The following is a 23,041-nucleotide window of genomic DNA, read 5'->3' as shown; positions in this document are numbered from 1 at the left end:
TGGGAATAACTGACCAAACTTTTACTTTTTATCTGGGTTCTTCCCATTAAGGTCCAATGAAGATCCCAATCGGGAAAAACTGACCAAAACTTTTTCTTTTTATCTTGGGCTTTCCCGTTGAGGTCCAATGCAGAGCCCAATTGGGAATAACTGACCAAAACTTTTACTTTTTATCTTGGGTTTTCCCATTGAGGCCCAATGCAGATCCCAATTGGGAAAAACTGGTTAAAAATTTTTACTGTTGTTTTGGGAATTCCCAATTAGGTCCCACACAGAGCCTGAATGGGAAAAACTAATTACAAATTAATGAATTATTTCTGAGGATTTCCCAATTGGGAACTGATTGGGCCCTCATAGAAATTTCCCTATTGGGAATGCCTCCTTGGAACCCAATAGGGTCCAGATATATACTCTGGGTATTCCCGAAGTAATTTCTAGTCGGGATAATTAAGGAAATAAAATAGTACCTTAGATAACTAGGGTCATCGAGTATTATACTTGATATCACTAGTTTTCTATGATATTTTATATAAAAAATGCTCAAAACTAAAACCTCGTTAAATATCTAGCGTCGACGATGCAGCTTTAAGTAAATATGAGTTCACTCTGGTAACCTATATTGAACATTTTGATAAATTGGATTATAGAGTAGGAATATATCCCGGCTATTTTTGTCGAATTTCACGGTAGAAGAAATGTATAAATGCTTAGAGAAAGTTTAAACACTGCATTTGACTAATCAGAAATAATGAGTGCTTAATGAAAAAGTTTATGAGGTTGACGTTAGGCATTTAACGGTGTTTATTTTGAGCTTGTTTCACAGATACAGATTACAAATATTCATGCTGTTCAAGAAAAGATATCAGAATGCTTTCATCCTCAATACAGTAATACAAGGTTTATAATCGTTTGCACAGAATTCAGGATTGAAATTCCCACAAGTGTTGATAATTGTGTTTTTACTTATTCTCACTATAAAAAAAACTTTACTGCTAAAGTTCTTGTCAGTATTACTCCCAGAGGATTCATCTTTTAATAATCCAAAATAGCTGGAGGTCGAAAGCCTGATTCACAAATAACAATTGAATCAGGGTTGTTAGATTTATTAGAAGATGGTGATATTACTTTAGCTGACAAAGGATTCCTAGAAATAAAAACAGTTATCGATGAAAGGGGTAAAAAAGTACAAATGGTATCGGCACCTTTTTTAGATAAAAAAAATGAATTTTCAACCAAAGAACAAAGAATAAATTTTTTTTTTTAATTTATCAAAAACTAACATTCATGTTATAAAAAAAGGCCATTCGGCAGCCGAAATGGAAGGTAGATTTTTCAATTCATTGATATAAAAAGTTAGGTTTATACATACATGTCTTGTGATATATGTTAGTGTACAGTCATGACATGAAATTAAATTTGTTTTCTAAGAGAGAGGGTAAAAAAAGACAACGATTATTTTAGATAGAGAACTTCAGATAGTTGATTCGACATATATAGGCAATGTACCAAACTAACCTTGACATAAATTAAGTATTGAAAATTTAATTAGTATGAGATCATAATTGTAATCGCTATTACAATGGCAAGACCAGTTATAATTATATTAGGATGTACAGGTACGAAACATTATAATTAATAAAAGAATTACTTTTAAAATATAAAATAGCTGTGAAATTTACAGGTTATTTTCTGCACAATAAAATACATCTGACGAAAATAGATTATAACGGGACATGCATAATTTATGTGGAATGAAAACCATATTTTCAACATTTTTTGATTCCATTAAAATTTGCAAGGCTATCAAATTTTTGGAAGAAATGGTCTAAATATAAAGTTTGAGGTCATAAATTAAAGCTTATATTAGTCAAGCTTTAAAATACTTTTTACAGAAATCCTGAACTACTTCCACTGCTGCTTAGCACTGGTGAGTTTCTCCTTTTCCATATATATCTTCTTTCAGCAAATTTTTCTCTCAAATCTTTCACATTAAAAATCAAAGAAAATAAAAAAAAAGTTGACAGAATATCGATAAACAGGTGCCTTTTCGACGTAAACCTGTTTGTCCTTACCGAAAAATATGTTTTTGGTCTCATTTGATTTGAAATGGCATCTAGAAAAAATGTTGAAGTGAAAAATTGATGCTCACAAAAATTGTAGAAGTTACAAACAATTTAGTTAAGAAAAAAAGAAGAGGTTTGTTTTTTTGCAAATATTTCGAAAACTGTTTGAGATATCCAAAATTTGAACAACGATCCTCGAAGAGCAAGAAATTTCCTAAAAAAAAGTATCACCTCCCCGAACTGTGCCGGTAATATTTATAATTTTAATTAAACGTTCAAAATGGGACTAAAAACGGGTAGCGGCGCACGCACGCGCGTCGACCAAATCAATAGCATGAACAAAAAAAATTATTTAAACCGATGAAATTTAAATATTAATGAATGAAAAAAATTTTAACCCCCATTTTCTAATTAACTAAGCTTCTGTTAATAAGTTAATTTTTACTTGTTGGAAGTGTACATAAAAACCCTGATTATTTCTAAACTAAAAACCCCGGATTTTTTTTACTTCTTGGAGCTATTCTTGAAAGGGCTTAGAAAAGAACGCTGTTGGAAAAAACAAAAAATTTCGATTTTCTACTTTTTTATTAACAGTCTAAAGCATTGAAAAAGGAAAAACATAAGTAAAGCAATCAAGAAAATTTTTTTTATTGCTTAAATGCGCACTTAGTAATGAACAATTCTTTTGTATTTATTAAAAATTATTTATAAAAATCACTTTTATCCATAATTAATGAAGCAATTGAGTTGGAGCTTCGGTTAAAAGCTCAATTTGTTTAATGATTAATGAAGAATAAAAAAGACGTGAAGTGGTGTACTTGTATCTTTAATAAGTTATTATAATAACAATGAAGAAGAACAGAAAGGTAGCGACAAATCCGAGTGTTTTTAATATTTAAAAGAAAATATTGCGTAAAATTTATTTGTTTATAACACATTGTTTGTTTAGTAATCAAATAAATGAATGAAAGAAATTTTTTTTTCTAAAATAAGAGAATATGATAAACTATGATAAAAAAAAATGGTTCCGTAATATTAATATTGAGTAACAAAAAAATCGTTAATTAGCAAATGCGCTTTTTAACAATAGATACATTTTTTTTAGAATCAATTTTTTACTTATGTAAAATGAGCGAATAAACTAATTGGATCTGGTTTAGGCGAGGTTAGTTAAACAATTAAAAATTACTCAGATTTTATCACAAAATAAATTATAGATTTATTTACACTTATTTACACTTAAAAATTATGAGAATTATGATTAATAGCGAATGCGACTAGATAAATTATACGCGATAGCGAATGCAACTCAAAGTTATTTTATTCACGTATAAATTGACACGTGGTCAGTAGCGGTTAAGTCAACAATAATTAATTAAAAATTAATTATTGGCGAAAGAACAATTTATTTATTCTCAATAAATAGCAGCCTTGATATACTGTCTAAATATTGAGGATAAGTCAGCGTAGCGGTTTAGTTTAGTTTCACACAAGTTAATGACTGAAGCGGTTCAAGCACGAGGTTGCAAGTAGCAAAGACACGTTGTAGAAAGAATATTGGTAGCGTCGTTGAGTCGTCGAGGAGCTTGGTATCGACGTGGCAGCCTTGCTAGATATAACGAATTTTCCTAATGGCTTAAAAGCGCGCCAACAGGTAGCAGTTGATAGCGAGCTCTCTCATAGGTTGACTAATATAAGACGAATTTTGTGATTGGCCAGCTTGTAGCGGGTTCTCAGGACGTCTTGACACGATCCTGAGTTAGAAATTGTATGTGCCGGGCCCAAATAGCGAGTGACCCGGCACTATTCTGACCTTCAGTCAGTAGCGAGTTCGGCAACTCCCGAACCGAGCAGAAATGCACGAAGCTTGATTCGAATTAATTAAGCTCGTGACTGAACAACTTAAAAATTGTTATTTTAATTAATCGTTTTTTTCCCAAGGAAACAATTTTTTAAATCTTATTAACAATGCAATTGTTTATAACAATTATTTAAACAATGCTAGAAAAAATTTTTTTAATGTGATTGCTACGTAGCTGTTAGCAAACAAAAACCAAAATAATAAAAAAATAAATGTTCTTGACTGCTTGATTCACGTTTTTTATTTTTTAATACTTTAGATTGTTAGGAAAAAAGTGAAAGATCACAATTATTTAATTTTTCCAACGGCGATCTTTTCCAAACTCTTTCAAGACTAGCTCCAAGAAATGAAAAAAATCCTCGATTTTTAGTTTAAAAATAATCAGGGTTAATATGTAAACTTTCAACAAGTAAAAATTAACTAATTAACAAAAGCATAGTTAATTAAAAAATTGGGGTAAAAATTTTTTGCCGGTGAATTATTATTTATTAATGTGTTTAGAATGTACCAAATTTTTTCGGAGTTTACTCCTTAAGAATCGATTTTTATATAAGGCCCCCGGTATGAAAAAAATATGAGAAGTAAAATCTACTGAACGAATGACCTCGTTACGTTTTTGCGCGCAACCTATTCTGCGCTCCTTTCACTTTTCAGGCGTGAGTATCAAGACTTACATAGGGTATACTAATCTAGTCGAAAAGTTGATTCCCTGTGAAAAATATTTATAGGTCTCCTAAAAATATGGTTGATGGTTTAAACGATCTGGGATGGCGTCTAGAAAAACTCGTTTTTTGGATTTTTTCTGGAAAAAAAAATTAAAATTGTTATAAAAAAAAAACCGTAAACAAAATTAGCCGTCCAGTTTTTCGGCTAAATCTCAGAAAGTATAAGTGATAGCTCAAATATTCAAAAAGTTTCTGAAAGAGCAGAAAATTTTAGTATAAAAGTTCTCGACTCCCCGAATTGTAGCTCCAATGTTTATAATTTGAATTTAACATTGAAAATCGGCTTTTGCGCAGCAGTTTTGGCATGCGCGCGCCGCCACTCTAGTGAGCGTAGTTTTTAAATAATTTTTTATGCAATTAAATATTAATTAAAAAATTTGAAAAAATTCTGGGGTCATCTAGACACTTCAAAGAATATGATTCCGAGGTAATAAAAGTTGTATCACCATTTTTCAAAAAGTTAATCAATTGTTAATCAACAGTTTTTTTTACGGGTTTTTGTTGTCATAAAAAGCGGTATAAAAGTTTAAATAATTAATCTATAAATTTTTTTTTCTTGGAGCCCTTTTTATAAACATACTCAACAAGATGACGTTATAAAAGTTTATAAAATATTTTTATTCCATTGATTATTAATTTTTAATGTAACACAAAAATTAAAAACTTAAATAATGTTATTTTTTTAATTTTAAGCTATAACTGATTTCATATTCTCGTTAGGCATTATATGATTACTTTTCAAACTTTTTGATGTCATTTGTTTATAAATCTTTTATAAACAAATGGATTATTAAATACTTTTGAAAATAGTATATTACACTACAAGGGAAGAAAGTTGAAATTCCTGTCCTGTGTGATAAGATGCCCAAGACGAAGCCGAGGGCATCTCATCACACAGGGAACGGTTTTCAACTATCTTCCCGTGTGGGGTATACGATTTTTCTTTATACCTAGTCGAAAGTACGTTTATTAATTACATTTTTGAATACTATAGACAATAGAAACACTTCCTGCCTTCAGCTGACAGGTCAGCCATGTTTTTTTTTATTTGCTCCCTATTGACGCACCTCTTTCGGACATACATAAAACATTAATTTTCTTCTGTCTCTCGTTTTTTTTTTGTTGCGTTTTTGATGCCTGCCCCGCGACATTTGGAAGCACGAGCTAAGCGAATGCGTCTAGTCGGTGGGGGCGGGCATCAAAAACAAAACAAAAAATCTGGGCGTCGGTTGACCCTGCGGGCCAGCCCCAAAACTTCCCGCTGTTTTCGACCTCAAAGAGCTTGAAAACATTAGTGTAGATATATTTTCGAGCTCTTCGAGCTCGAAAATGATATCACATGCAATTGTTTTTTTACGATCTTTTCAAGCTCTAACAAGTTACCTGTTATGCTGAAGTTTGAAAATTTAAGAATCGAAAATCATCAATGAAGCGGTTTTTAAAATTTAGTTCCTGATTATGTTCAGTAAAATAAGTGTATTGAGGCAGAAATCAATGTCAGGGATGAAAATCAAGATTTAAATAAGTTTTGACTCATGTAAGAAACAATGAAATATGAAATATCCGATAAAAATATTAAAAACTACGTTTCATCGATTTTTTTGTTGATAATATGATTTAAACTAAAAATCAAGTTCGATGACATTATATGATCAAAAGAAACCATAAAAAAGATGAGTTGTTATGATATCAGGCACATTTTAGTACGTTATATTATGATTTATCCGGAAAAAATAACATAAAATGTAATTTTTTTAACTTTTCAATGCCGATATCTTTTGAACTAATCAATTGATTTTGATAGTTGACGTAGCAATCGACGCGTTTTATTGAATTCTTGAGCTGATTAAAATTTGAAATCGATCGCGTCAGTCGTTTCGAAAATTTTTAGAAAAAACCGTTTTTCATCGTTTCTTTCTCCCGCGATAACTTTCGAACGAATTATCCGATTTTGATGTTTGAGGTGGCAATCGACGCGTTTTATTGAGTACTAGAGCTGATTAGATTTTGAAGTCGATCGTGTGAGTCTTTTTTGAGGAATCAATAAAAAACTAAAAAAAAAATTTTTTTTTATAATTCGCAAATATTTTCGAGTCTATTCGATCAAATAATCTGAAATTTTCAGGAAAGTTGATGGCCAACAAGCTCTTCCGATTGCCACCTCAACCATCCAAATCGATTCATTAGTTCAAAAGTTACAAAGAGTTTACATACATACACACACACACACACACATACATACATACACACACTCGGACATCATTCTGAAAATAGTCAGAATAGCTTTCTAGGACCTCAAAACGTCGACATCTGATGAAAACTCGATTTTCAAAAATCGGGGCGAAAACAATAACTTTCCTGAAATTTTTGAAAATCGTCGATTTTCTTAGCGGGAAGTTAAAAAAGACAATTATACTTACAAAAATTATTAATAGTTACTTTTTTTCGAAATAAATAAATTCACGCCTATAAACTAGATTTTTTTTTCTTACCAATAAAAAATATATCAATAAATACATAAACAAATAAATTATTTGCATAACACATTTATTTGTACAGTCAGACCTCGTTATATGACTATAGTGCTGTCTTTTTTATAAAACAGGTATCGCGATAGTTTGAGAGAGTAACTAATAGTCTTATAACGAGGTCTAACGGCATAGATAACATAAAGCCTTCGTAGACCATTTGGTATCTATTAGTTGATTTTTTTTAGCAAGATTGCTGTTTCAATAACTAACTTCGCCTCTGCATCAAAATCTTTTATCACCTCATACTCATCTATAGATTCATCCAATGAAACTTTTTCATTTATCTTATTATTGTTAGTACAATGTTTATTAAAATATTAGATACAACGAGACACAAAAATACTGACATATATAGGTATAAAGCAACGATTTACGCGGTTATTGGCAAAAATTTTATTAATAAAGTGCTAGACGATCACTAGATCGCAGCAGCCGGCTGTTTCTGTAGGCACGAAAAAATTTTTGCTCTCGGCGATATGAGTGGGGCGCGTGTAATTCCATCAGAGGAGGGAAAGGAGACTTTAGGCCTTTAAATTGGGGAGGGAAGTGCGTACTTTCGACTAAGGGATAAAAAAAATTTTTTTTTCACCATATTGTCAGCGTAAGGAAATAATGATTTAAAAAAAAAAAAATATTTCGAAATTTTCGAAAACTATATCTGCAATAGTTGCAAAGTTACAGCGATTTGTTTGTTGACAAATCGAGACAGAGCTTGGACTTTGTCGTCAGGATGCTTGCCTGACCCTATGAAACTTCCATGTGGATTACATAGGACTAGCTGAAATGCTAGCGCTCCAAAGTACGGACTATGGATAAGGTACATGAGTTCAAATTTTTTTGGTTATTATGATTGGCAGGACTCAGCGATAATTTTGTAATCATTATCGCTGTGAAAGCCGCTATTTCTGGTCATTTTTAGAGTTTTGGGTTTAGTTGGTAGGCCTCAGTGGACAGTTTTGACCAGTGTGCTGCTGAGGGTAACCGCTGGTCACTTAAATTTAGGAATTTGGTCTGCGATCTCAACCGAAGCCAAGTCTAGGAGAGCAACCACCTTGGGATATCCATGCTCAATAGATTGCGCCTTAGCTATTGCCTGTTGAGTATTTGATATTGAGTTGAAGTTATGGAGTGAAGTATAGAGCTGGTAAAAATGGCAACAATGTTTTCAGTTTGGGGAGTAGGGACTCGAGCATTCGACTCTGGTCGTTCGAAGCGAGCAGACGTGTCCAAAAATGGCGCCACAGTTCATAGCATTGCGGAAAGCTACCGATTCAGATTATTGTTACAGAAATATTATTTAAAAATAGTGTAAGACGTTGCTTGATATTTTATTCATCAGTAATCAGGTATGAACTAATTATTATAATTATTAATAATTAATTGAGTTTGAGTCCGAGTCTTGATGTATTTATTTATTTATAAGGTCTCGATACGCATCGTTTAGGTGTCAGTTTACTTTTGTTAAAATTACTTTTGTTATTATTATTATTAGATTCTGTATTTTGTTATAAAGAAAAATTATTTGTATGATGCTATAGTATTTTGTCTATTGTTAAATAGAGATGTTGAGTAATTTGTTCTTTAATAAAAATTGCAAATCCACTAATAATCTACATGAATTTGGAATAATGCAACCCGGACCACTCCCTCTCTCCATAAACCTACACACTGAGCGACACCATGGCATACCGCAACTGTTCTTAGTTTTCCAGTCTTTGTTTTATTTTTGATTATAAGTTCTGAGCATTTTTGGTTAAGTTTTCGTTTTAGTTTTAGTTTGCGTGGTTTTGGTGATAATTCCACAGATCAAAAATTACCCAGTTTTGTTTCTTAAGATTTACTGGTTTGGTGATTACAGTGATAAAAATTACCTGGCGCCCTATTCATATTGAGACTGGAGGCTAAGGAAAGACAACGAAGTTGTAGCGCAAAAAACGTATAACGTGTACAATTTTTGCGTTATAATATATATATATTAGACTGGGCCAAAAAAATTAACTATTTTTTTTTCTCTCCATACTGTGAAAATATTATTCCTGATGAGCAAAAAAAATTATTGTGCAAGTTTGAGCCCTTAATATTAATATTAAGAGGTGTATCATTACGACTATTTGTTTTTTTTACAGAAATTTCATTTTTTACCCTAACTCGTAATTCATCTATCTGAAAAATTTGAGCAATGCATATCCTTAAAGGAAATTAAATCCCCTATAAAATATTTCTCTTAGTCAATTGACGTAAACGAGCCTTTTCTTTGTAACCGTGCCTCAAATATTGGTTTATTTTTTAAATTCTTTGCTTCTATTTTAGATTTTTGTAACTACTAGAAATATTAAAATTTTTACTAGTCAAGATACATATTTTTTAAGGAAATATCATGCCCTACAAAAAAAGTCTCCTAACATTTTTTGCTAAATTCACTCTTTCGCAGGTTATTCAAGTTTGAAGTTGAGTAAAAACGACTTATATAACCTGAATAACTTGCGAAAGAGTGAATTTAGCAAAAAATGTTAAGAAAACTTTTTTGTAGAGCATGAAATTTCCTTTAAAGATATGTATCTTAATTCAAAGAAATTTTAATATTATTATATATATATATATGTATATAAACTTTTGAACCAAATGTATTTTCTGACTCAGCTCGTCGAGCTGAGGTTAGATGTAGCAAAATTTTCGAAAATTTAATCATGAGGACAAATACAATAGTTAGATTTCTGTGAAATCTACTAAAAAGGGCACAAAACCGCTCTGGAATCACGTGGGAATCAGTACGGTTCCATTCTGACTCTGGTACCCGAGTGGTTCAAAAATATATTTCATACTGCTAGGGACATCTATAGATAAGCCGATTTAAATTGTTTTAAATCATTTAACATTATTTTGAATCATTTTAAATCATTTCTTTTAATCAGAGGTTTGCTTTATTACAGAACAATATTAGATTTTTGTTATTATTTACTACTCAATAAGCATTAATATCACTATTATGAATCATATCAGCTTCAATCAGTTTAACGACTTTGATATAATAAAAAAAAAAAAACTCTTTTCAAAAATTGGTCTGACAACAGATGTCTTTTAAATAAAGAATCCGATTTCGATACTTAATGCAAAATTCGGCGTTTTTAATTAAGTTATGAAGCTAATTAAATTTCGGAATCAATCTTTAGAGTTGATTCGAGGTGATTCAAAAAAATCATGGTTTACAAAATATTGTTTTTGAAATAATTAAAAACTCTAAATCGAAAGTTTGATAATCAATTTTGACTACCCCATCAAAGATCCAAATCAGTTAATATGTTCAAAAGTTATAGAATGTATACATACGAATATATGTATATACATAGAAAGGATCTATATACCGAGAAAAAATTCTTCTGTTAGGAAAAATTTTTAGTTCAATTTAAAAAAGTGTCGCTAGCCATTTGAAATTTCCCAATTTAAATAACATGCAAAAAAATGTGTTTTCATTGAAAATATTATAACTTTTCAACTATATGAGATAAAAATTTGGCTATAGAATATCCTTGCAGGACATTAAATTACCTTAAAGAAAGTACCAGGAATCGAATATCTAGAGTAAACAGAATTATACAAATTTAAGGCTTTATGATTAAAAATATCAATACCACGAGAAAATTATTGGACTAAACGTTAACGAAGTAATTAAGAAATTTACTCTTCATGTGAAAAAAACAAAATATTGGCCAAAAACTGGAATACAATACAAATAAAAAAGTTGAAACTTTATTTGTTTTATGAGCCTAGTATGTAAATTGCATTTTTACTTGCTTTATTGAATTTTAGTTCACGAATTTTTTCGTAGTATTGATATTTTCAATAATAGAGCCTTAAATTTGTCTGATTCTGTTTACTCTAAGCTTTGATGGTTTCTAAGTTTACGAAATATCAAGTTGAGAAATTCGATTCCAAGGACTTTTCTTAAGGAAATTTGATGTTTTACAAAAATATCCTAGAGCCAAATTTCCATTTTACAAGGTTCAAAAGTTTGAATGTATGTAATGAAAAAAATTATTTTCGCGGGTTATTTAAGTGGTAAATTTCAAATCGCTAGCGACACCTTTTAAATTTGAGCTAAAAACTTTTTCCAACGGTAGAATTTTTTCTCGGTATATAGGTCCTTTTTAAACCATAAATTTGATAGGCCGGTTTTTTTGGATCACCCTGATGCATACACTCAGACATCATTTTGAAATTAGTCAAAATAACTTTCTACGGGACCTGAAAATATCAACATCCGTGAAGAACTTGATTTGCAAAAATCAGACTGAAACTGAACACTTTGTTTTCCTTCAAGTTTAAAAAACATATTTTTATATCATTTAAAATAACCTTAAATAACTTTTGAATGAGTTGAGTGATCAAAAAGTCCTAAGAGAACTTTCTTCTAGAGCATTAAATCCTCTACAAAAATGAGTAATGGGTACCTTGTGTTAATGAGCCATAAAATTCCAAAGTAGCCCAAAAAAAATTGTTCCATGCTAATTAATCTTACTTAGTATTTACTTGGTACTTTATAAGTACTTAGGATTTATAACAAGCTCTAGAATTTTTAGAGGTGTGTTTCATTGTACCTTACTGCAATGTTTGAACAAAAATACTAAAAAACACCAAAACTTCTGGCTGCCTACACGGAAAAAGATAAATAGAACCGGCTACTATGTCAGATAGTAGTCAGTGCTATTTGTAGAAAAAAAATAGAGATAGGAGTGGGTCCAATCTACAAAGTACTGGCAACTCTCTCCATTGTACTCAGCGCCATGTCTGTTGTTACTCACTACTATCTTGCATATTATACTCTTACATGCTACCCAATTCTATGTACATAACAGCCAGTCGTATGTCAGATAGCAAAGGTTACTGTAAACATTTTACCCGTTGCTATCTGCAGGTAGCGCCTGCGTCTATGTTTACATATTACTGGTTACTGTGTATCGTAGTAGTGGCTTCTATGTAAGATAGTTATAAGTACTATATGAGATATTTTTTCCTGTATGTATTTATTATTGACAGCGAGCAAATAATGGGAATCAGGGCTATGGAGAATGGTACTCAGTCCCATGCCGGAATAGCTGACGTTACAGTTTAATATTAAACATTTTTATTTTTTTATTATAATTTATCTGTTATCTAAACATGATATTTCTTTTTGAGCAATATCTTAATTACTTCAATAGATTAATTCAATTTCTACATATATCTATTTATAGTAACCTGAGTTATTTATTTTGTCATAACATTATTTACTAAAAATGAAATAAATAAAACATCGTAAACGTTACTAGGTAACATTGTAGTGATGTCCATTTACATAGTTCTCTCGTCCATGTAGAATGGTAATCAGTCCTATGCTAGCATAGCCACCGTTACTATGTAGAATGGGGGGGGGGGGATTACTCTGCCCGGTGACTCTCGACGCTAAAAAATTTTCGTTTCCATGTAATATAGTAATGGTTACCATTCTACATAGGAATTAGAACTATTTTTTTCTGTCCGTGCACAGTTCTTATCGGATCTTAATAAAATTTTTTACACTTATTCTATAGGCGATTTTCTTGATCAAATTCGAAGATGAGTTTAATCGGTCGATTACTATTGAATTAATGGCTGTTTGAAATTTTCACGATTTATCGAAAAAATCAGTTTTTATTCACTGTTGAAGTTCATATAACATTAAAACTAAAATTAATAGACAATTTCAGTAAAAAGTAATTTAAAGCTTATTTAGTAAGCTTTAATTTTTTACCTTAAACTTCATGTTTTGACCATTTTTTCTAATTATTTAATAGTTTTGAAAATTCTAATGGAATCAAAAAATGTTGAAAATATGGTGTTTATTCCATATAACTTATGCATTTCGCATTATAATACAATTTTGTTAGTTGTATTTTATTATGATCAAAATAACCTGTAAATTTCACAGCTATTTTATATTTTGAGAGTATTTCTTTTGTTATTTATTATGTTTCAATAGTACCTGTACGTCCTATAATTATAACTGGTCTTGCCATCATAATAGTGATAATAATTATGATCTCATACTAATTAAATTATCTATACTTTGTTTACATGTTGGTTAGTTTGGTACATTACCTATATTATGTTTTATCAAATCAACTATCTGAAGTTCTCTATCGAAAATAGTCGTTGTCTTTTTTTACCCTGACTCTTAGAAAAACGAGCCTAATTTCATATCATGACTATACACTAACTTGTATCTCAAGATATGTACAGCTGAGAGCATTAATGCCTGGTCACATTATTTCTCACTTGTAGTCAATCTATTGAAATGTATGGTAAGCGCTTGGAAGATAATGTTGGTTACACTGGAGCGCAAGTAAAACGTGAACTTGGCATATTTGTGATGTTGTTAATTAAGATGGCTAGTAGTGGAAGAATTTGACTGTTTTAGGTAAACAAATAAATATAAAAAGTGGAAGAGGTTATCTTTAATATGAAATTTCGAATCAATAAAATTGCCGGATTTTATTTCATTAACTTGTCAAACTTTTTTATAGGTAATTCAATTAATAATATTTAAGTTTTAAAATAAATTAAAATTTTATAAATTATTAATTTATTTAGGATTTGTTTTAACATATTCCTTCACAATGTCTAACATGGCTAGATTCACTTATTCATCTGTCAGTGTGAGCATTTAATGAATCATATGCTCCATATTACCCTGAATTTATTTCTCATGAGATTTTTTTTTCATTAAATGCTCACGTTTATAGATGCTTAACTGAATCTGGACATGTTAGACATTGTGAAGGAATATGTTGAAAAATATTCTAAATAAATTTATAATTTATAAAATTATAATTTATTTTAAAACTTAAATATTAATTAAATAAATTATCTATAAAAAAGTTCGACATGTTAATGAAATAAAATCCGACAATTTTATTGATTCAAATTAATGCACATTAAAGATAACCTCTTCCACTGTTTATATTTATTTGTTTACCTAAAACAGTCAAATTCTTCCACTACTAGCCATCTTAATTAACAACATCACAAATATGCCAAGTTCACGTTTTACTTGCGCTCCAGTGTAACCAACATTATCTTCCAAGCGCTTACCATACATTTCAATAGATTGACTACAAGTGAGAAATAATGTGACCAGGCATTAATGCTCTAAGCTGTATATATGAAACTTTTTATATAGATTAATTGGAAAATCTACCTTCCATTTCGGTTGCCGAATGGCCTTTTTTCGAATTATTTTTATTTTATTTTTTTTTTTTTTTATTACTATACATATACAGTCTGTCTCATCTATCCTAATAGCCACTTTAGTTTAACATCGATAGTAATTTGACGTTGGAATAACCTGAAATTTGCTGCTTGAATTTGCCGACAATTTGACAAAGTTGAAAAGTTTGAAAAATAAATTAGCGGTTAACTTTTTCTCTCAATTTAGAGGTAAATTTTTACTAGATAAAAAAAATCGGTAATGTTCATTCTTACCGTTACAGAAGGTAAGCAAATTTATCCTTAAAATTATCTACAATTTGACGGTAAAAAATGCAAATTTTTTCAGGTCAAATTAACAATAAATTGATATGGAAATTTGCCTGAAAATTGACGACAACTTTTTTCTAGTCAACTTTTAAAGTGAATTTGCATTCTAATTCGGGTAGTTAATTTACGTTAAATTGTATAGCAAGTTTTATATAAATTGTCATCAAAAACGGAAAAGTCCAAAAGTGACGGACGTTTGACAAAAAATTCAAGGAAATTTTTATAAAGTAAACTTTTGCTATAGCAAACTGTGCTATGAGGGTAGTCATACTGAATTTTCATTGAAGATTATGCTTTAATTTTTTTTATTTATCAACGTATTGATTTTCAAAGAAAAATTAATAAATTTTATTAAAATTTTCCGACAAATTTTTTTAAACTATTGATTCTAGAAATTTGGCTGCGTTCATAACTACCGCGGCACTAACTTCAAACAAAAGTATATAAATACTTATTTATCATTATTATTATTTCTTAGCAGCTCACAGAATATTGAGCTCACCTTTCTTGATGGTGATTCACGGGAAGGTGTACGTATAATTGAAACAAGAATCGGTTTACTTTTTAATTGTAATAATAATGTATAAACTTCGTTTAAAGATGGTAGAAGCAACACCGTAAACGGAACCTCTATCACTAACAAATATTGCAATCATTTAGTATTACATCAAATTTTTAATGATTGATCAATATGAAATCATTTTTTATAATTAACAAATTAAAAAATTTAAAATTAGTTTGATCCTGTGCGTCACTTCCAAAACATCCCGCTGTTTCTGAGCACTCTGAGCTCACTAATACTTTTTCACACTAATATTTTTAAACTGTTTGTGTTAAAAAAAGTTAAACCATATATTTGGCTACGGAAATTCAATAAAATTCATAAACAATAATCGTAAAGAACAATTTAAGAATTATTAGTTTTTCCGAATTATTCTTGATTATTTAAATTTTCGTAGTATAAAACAAGGCTGGTTTTTTCTTTTTTTTTGGCTCTTCGAGCTAGAAAAACCCGATGCAGGTATGAATATTTTTTAACTAAAAGAACTCAAAAGTGTATTCACAGTAACATTTTCGACCTCATAAAAAGTGGAAAAGCGAGAAGGTTTGGGGCTGGCCTGCAGGATTAAAATTTTTCCAAATTTTTGTTTGGGAAAATGTTTTTTATTATTGAATGAGCAAATGAGTTGTGCACGTTTGGATTTTCCAACTTTTAATTTAACTTTCGGAGTACACTAGGGGTCATTTTGACCCCATAATCTTTTTTATCCTAAAATATTTCTCAAGTTAAGTTTGATTTTAATTAATTTTTTCACCGTTAAAAATAAGTTAATTCGAAATAATTATAGTTGTATTCGAAAGAGCATTTTCTTACCTACAAAAAACATCATGATCTGCATTCCGATAAAATTCATAGGTTTTGAGATATAACTCTTCATAAGTGAAGTGGAGTCAATTGAACCCCGTGTGTACTCTGAAAGTCTGTTCGGAGATGTGTACTCCGAGGGTTAATTAATTAATTTACTCATTCGATATAATTATACATTCAACTACGTGAACGTAGTTGAATAATTCATAATTAATTTAGTTATGATAATCATTTTATTTGTTCGCTGTCAATAATAAATACTAGCGCCATTCCTAAAAAAAATTATTCAAGTCGTTACGGGGAAAAAAATCTCAGATAGTACTCATCACTATCTGACATATCACTGGCTGCTATGTACACAGAACTGGATAACATGTAAGAGTGTAATATGCAAGATAGTCCCGGATAGCCAAGTTGGCGAGAAACTGACGAGAAGCAGCCGCAACTGGACACCAAGTTGGCCGCCAACAGTTGGTACCTCCAATAGTTGATAGACATTTTCTGAGAAAGTTGGTGGCAAAAGTTGTAAATCCAAAAAATTGACGGTCACTTTCTGAGAAAGTTGGTGGCAAAAGTTGCTTGCAAAAGTTGGCAATCACAAGTTGACGGTAAGTTTCCTTTCAATTTCCTCAGAAACTTGCATTCCAGTTGCGGCTCCATACTGGCGCCAACTTTCTGAGAAAGTTGGCGGTAACTTGTGGCCAAAAGTTGCAAAAGCTGAAGTTGTCGATAACTTGTCGTCAAGTTGGTCGGAATCTATGAATGACCAACTTTTTCACGATCAACTCGTGTTATCAGGGGTAGTAAGTAACATCTGATATGGCGCTGAGTATAATGTAGAAAGTAGCCAGTACTACGTAGATAAGACCCACTGTTATCTCTATTTTTAGGTAGATTTGATTGAAATCTAAATATTGTATTTGTCCTCATGGTCGATTTTACAAGGAATTTCGTCATAAACTATCATAATTAGTTGAGTAGAGTTCAAAAATACCATTCGTTGAAAAATTTATATATGCATGTATATATATATTAGGGTGGGTCAAAAAAATCAACAACTTTTTTTTTTACAAATGCGATCGTAAAATGGGTTGCTAAACACCTTAAAAAAATTTTCACCAAATATGAGCTCTTAATTTTAATAGGAAGATCCTCCGCATCGCAGTTTTCTATTTTTCTCTCAGTCCAATAGAAAAAAATTCATACCTCATCATTGATTGATTGTAAAAAAAAATGTTTAGAAAGAATTTTGTAGGAAATCGAATCCTCTACAAAAAAGGTATCTTATATTTTTTCCGTAAACCTTACCATTCCAATGATATTGAGGATTAAAGTTTAATCATTTTAAGACAAATTTCATTATTGTTTATGAATTTTATAACTCGACAATGACTATTATAAAATGCGCAATACAAATTTTTGTAGGAAATTAACTGCTCTATAAAAATGGTGTCTTATGTTTTGACCATTAAATTAAGCGTTCAAAAGATATTCATCAAACTTTCATGTTTACTGATTTTAAAAGTTTTTGATAAGATAATCAAAAACATTCCGATGTAATTCATAAGCTTTGAGAACATTTATAGGAATTTTAGTTTTTATCAGCTGAGAAACTTCAAAATATTTATCAAGTTTTCTTTTATGTGTAAGTATCTTAGTCTACATTGAAAACAATAAATTGTGAATTATTTATCGCTTAGTTAATTATTTGCTGATAATAAAAGCAAAGTTTTCATTATAAATATTTTATGATATATTTCAGTTTTGGAGAAAAAAAATGTCCAATTAATTATAAAAAAGTCTTTTATTTCAATTTTTAACTGAGTTATTAATTTTCATCAATTTTTTATTATAAGTAGGATAATTTTTTCGATGCTCTTTGAAAACTTGCAATGAGATATGAAATATAAAACAAAAATTCTCTATAGAAGAAATTTTTCCTAGGACAATATCTAGCTATAGTGGAAAAGTTTTTAAAGCCGTTTTGAAGACAATATCGAAAAAAAACAACATAATCGTGATTTCTAATAATTAACAATAAAATGTTTAGAATTATTGAAAAAAAATTTTCAAAAATTTTGAAAATAAAAGTGTAATAATACTTATATTAATGACAAAAAATGAAATTTGTATGAAATTCATGAATTGAATTGAAATCTTCCTGTATCTCATCAAAAACTCTCAAAATTAGTACACATTAAAGTTTGATGATGAATATCTTTTGAACGCTTAATTTAATCGTCAAAACATAAGATACCATTTTTATAGAGCAGTTAATTTCCTATAAAAATTGGTATTGCGCATTTCATAATAGTCAGTTATTATCGAGTTATAAAATTCATAAACAATAATAAAATTTGCCTTAAAATGATTAAACTTTAATCGTCAATATCATTGGAATGGTAAGGTTTACTGAAGAAATATAAGATACCTTTTTTGTAAAGCATTCAATTCCCTACAAAATTCTCCTCGATCATTTTTTTGTACAATCAATTAATGATGAGGTATATATTTTATTCGATTGGACTGAGAAAAAAATAGAAATCTGCGATGCAGAGGATCTTCCTATTAAAATTAAGAGCTCATATTTAGTGAGAATTTTTTTTAAGTGTCTAGCAACCCATTTTTCAATCGCATTTGGAAAAAAAAAAAATTGTTGATTTTTTTGACCCATTTTAATATATATATATATATATATATATATATATATATATATATATATATATATATATATATATATGTATATATATATATATAAATAATTATGTAATAGAACTGACTTTTGAGGACACGATTGCGTGTGCAATTCTTATTCGATCGTAATGAAACTTTCTACACTTAGTTTATGTGTAATTACCACGGTTAAGCTTGAAGATGGGCTGAATCGGTCGATTAGTTTAGAAGTTATGGCTGTTTGAAATTTCCACAATTTTTCGAAAAAAATCAGTTTTTATCCACTTTCAAGTTCATACAATTTTAAAACTAATACTCATAGACAATTTAAAAACCGTAAGATGGACGGTGGAGTAAAGGACTTTCATGATACAATGTAATTTTAATAGTTATTATACTAAAAATTATGTTTATGATTAGAAAATTGTAATTATTAGTAAAATAATAATAATAATGATAATAATATTTAATAATAATAATAAATTTTTTTTTAATAAGCTTTAATTTGTGACCTCGAACTTTATATTTAAACTATTTCTTCCAAAAATTTGATAGCCTTGAAAATTTTAAGGGAATCAAAAAATGTTGAAAATATGGTTTTCATTCCACATAACTTATGCATGTCCCATTATAATCTAGTTTTGTCAAATGCATTTTATTGTGCAGAAAATAACCTGTAAATTTCACTGCTATTTGATATTTTAAAAGTATTTCTTTCATTATTTATGATGTATCGAATGTACCTCCAATCCTGATGATTATCACTGGTCTTGTCATTACGATTGCACCCACAGTTCTTATCGGATCTTAATGAAATTTTTCACACTTATGCTATAGGCAATTACCTTGATCAAGTTCAAAGATGGGCTGATTCGTTCAAATAGTTTTGAAATTATGGCCGTTTGAAATTTTCATGATTTTTCGTAAAAATCAGTTTTTAATCACTACTAAAGCTTATATAACTTCAAAACTAATATTCATAGACAATTTCCGTAAAAAGTATCTGAAAGCTCATCTAATAATCTTTAATTTATTATCTTAAGCTTTATGTTTTGACTATTTCTTCCAATAATTTGATAGCCTTGAAAATTTTAATAGAATCAAAAAATATCGAAAATATGGTTTTCATACTACATAATTTATGCATTTCTCATAATAAAACAATTTTTTCATGTGTATTTTATTGTAAACAAAATAACCTGTAAATTTTACAGATATTTCATATTTTAAAAGTATTTCTCTTATTATTTATGATGTTCCAATCGTACCTGTACGCCCTATAATTATAACTGGTCTTGCCATTGTAACAGCGATTAGAATTATGATCTAATACTAATTAAATTTTCAATACTTTATTTATGTGAAGGTTAGTTTGGTACATTATCTATAGAATGTTATGTCAAATCAACTATCTGAAGTTCTCTATCGAAAATAATCGTTGTCCTTTTTTACCCTCACTCTTAGAAAATGAGTTTAATTTATGTCATGAATATACACTAACATATATCACAAGATATGTGTATATGAAACTTTTTATATAGATTAATTGAAAAATCTACATTCGATTTCGGCTACCGAATGGCGTTTTTCATTTTTTCTACAGATGACACAGACTGCTATCTGACATAGTAGTCAGTTCTATTTATTTTTTTCTGTGTACGTATTCAGAACTATTCTTTTTCTTTATGCCAAAATTATAGAATCCAAGAAATTAAAGTCTGGAAAAAAAGTAATCATTCATAAAATTTTAGTTTAATTATTATTTTGATCAATAAATATTGATATCATGGCTGACAAAATATATAATTTGAAAAATATTTTGAAGGTGGTTTTACAAGGATTAAATGATAATGTTTTGGTTTCTAAGAGTACGTTTATAATTCAGAGTAAAAAATATTAACGATATCACTGGTTATTTTGTAAGATATGAAAGAAATAAAAAAAAATCTTATCAATCCTGTCAAGAGACTAAAGTATCAAGAAGGAAAAAAAACAAACGATAATCACCAAGACACATGACTATCTTGATGATTTTCTGAAAGTTCGAGCATTGAAAAATTACTTCTTAGATGTGAGGAGTGCCGTAGAGAGTAAGAAGAAAAACGAGCAAACAAATGACGAAAAATTTAGCAGTAATACTATCATCGTACATCGGATCAAGTAATTCTTTTGCGCGTCGTCATGATATACAGATGTAGTTCGTTTTATGTTCGCCTTTTTGACTCGTCCACACTTATACACTAGCATCATTCGTTTCAATTTTTTTTTTTTTTTTCACTTATCTCTTGATTCATTACTACAACTATGTGTTTTTTTTTCGACCACCCTCTGAGTCGAGTTTGCAAGTCCTCATCCTTAGGCGTCTCTTTGTCCTTTGATGTTGTGTCTCAATTTTTCTCGTCGGGCTTTCTTCCGCTCTCTTGCACTTATACTCGTCCACGTCATATAATCACCAAGAAAAGTTTTCATCGTCAAGTTTCCACCAGGATGACGAGCGCACCAACCGTACATTACGCTTCTGCTTGGAAAGCTTTTAGTAATTTTTTTTTCAACACTAAAATTCATTTTGCATCGTATTAATATAAATTTTATGTTTTATATTGTAAAATACGTCTAAAAGTTGCATAAATGCGAGTTATTGAATCAATGTGATACATAATTGTAATTTGTAAATCTCATGGAAACGAAAAACGTACCAAAATTTCATTTGAAACAAAATATTAGATTAATAAATACTGATTTACTAAAGTACGTCTAATGAATTATATTATTTCATTTAATGTGAAGTAGAGACGTAAAAAACTAAATCAACTAAAACTGAAAAATCGTGGTGAGAAAAATATAACAACATTCTGCTCATGTAAATATAAAATTTTAATCATTTATTTTGTCTTATCCCATCTAAAATACGAAAGGTGAGATGCTTTACTAGTTTGCGTGTAAAAACATAAGATGTTGTCTCTTGAGGGACATTCATACTTCATAGTTGTCTAGAGGGAAAACGACAGAACAATAGAATGCCGATGAGACAAAAGCAAAAACATATAATTATATTCGAAGAAAAAAAGTCGGTCTATCGGTTGATCCTGCGGGCCAGCCCCAAAACTTCCCGCAGTTTTCGAGCTTCTTGAGCTCGAAAACATTGTTGTGAATACATTTTTGGGCTCTTCGAGCTCGAAAATACTGTTGTCAAAATGCCATTGTTTTCGGAAAAAACTGTTTTTTATCATTTCTTTCTTCCACGATATCTTTCGAATGAAATAACTGATTGAGATGGTGGAGGCGGCAATCGACGCGTTTTATTGAATTCTTGTGCTGATTAGATTTTGGAATTGATCGATCGAGCCATTTCTGAAAAATTTGAAAAAAACTGAAAAAAAAAAAAATTTTTTTTTTGTTTTACTTCGATTTCTTAGAGTCTACTTGATCGATCGATTTGAAATTTTCAGAAAAGTTGACGGCCAACGAACTCTTTTGATTGCTACCTCAAACATTGTAATCGGTCAGTTCATTAAAAAGATATTAAGAGTTTACATCCACACACGCATAAACACATACACACTCGGACATCATTCTGAAAATAGTCAGAATAGCTTCCTAAGACCTCAAAACGTCGACATCTGATCAAATTTGATTTTTGCAAATCGGGGTGAAATCAATAACTTCCCGAATTTTTGAAAATTAATAATTTTCTTAGTGGGAAGTTAAAAAGAAGAGACGATAAGGAGTTACAGCAAAACGATAGGGAAAATAATATATAGCTGTTGAGAATATAAGCCACTCTGTAGTACTTGGAATAGACTTCGCTATACAATTTGGGGTCAAAATATATTGTGATACTCGGACGTGGCGGTTCGACACCAGTCCAGTCAACTACCCGTTTGAAAATATCAACTATCGAAATTCCAGGCCATCTTGTCATTCTTTGACAATAGAGCAGCAAGAAGATTTTGAAAATTTTATCCAGCAGGAAATATCAAAGTTTGAGACTCTTCCCATCCAAGGACTGGTTGACATCTTGGAACATGAGATCCTGTTGAAACCTGACGCTACTTCTGTTCGAATTAAACCTTATCGACGCAGTCCAATCGTCAACGAAGAACTAAATGAACAAATTGACGAATTGCTGAGGAAAAATTTTATCAGGCCAAGTTGTAGCGTCTGGTCTTGCTCCCCGGTCATGGTAACCAAATCCAACAAAACATGGAGATTTTGTGTGGACTATAGACTGATCAACAGAGTGACCATACCACCAGCACATCCACTAC

General features: G+C 30.1%; 1 protein-coding gene across 1 annotated transcript in view; it reads left to right on the top strand.

Annotated features, from left to right (window-relative positions):
* The window catches only part of LOC103580233 (cell adhesion molecule Dscam2), a 459,597-nt gene that overhangs the window by 142,170 nt on the left and 294,386 nt on the right, over window positions 1-23,041 (top strand). The gene's annotated exons all lie outside the window — the stretch shown is intronic.

This window comes from Microplitis demolitor, chromosome 1 (genome assembly GCF_026212275.2).
Source record: "Microplitis demolitor isolate Queensland-Clemson2020A chromosome 1, iyMicDemo2.1a, whole genome shotgun sequence".
NCBI classification, from domain to species: domain Eukaryota; kingdom Metazoa; phylum Arthropoda; class Insecta; order Hymenoptera; family Braconidae; genus Microplitis; species Microplitis demolitor.
The sequence above is the reverse complement of the archived record's forward strand: the minus strand, read 5'-3'. Positions and strand labels throughout refer to the sequence as shown.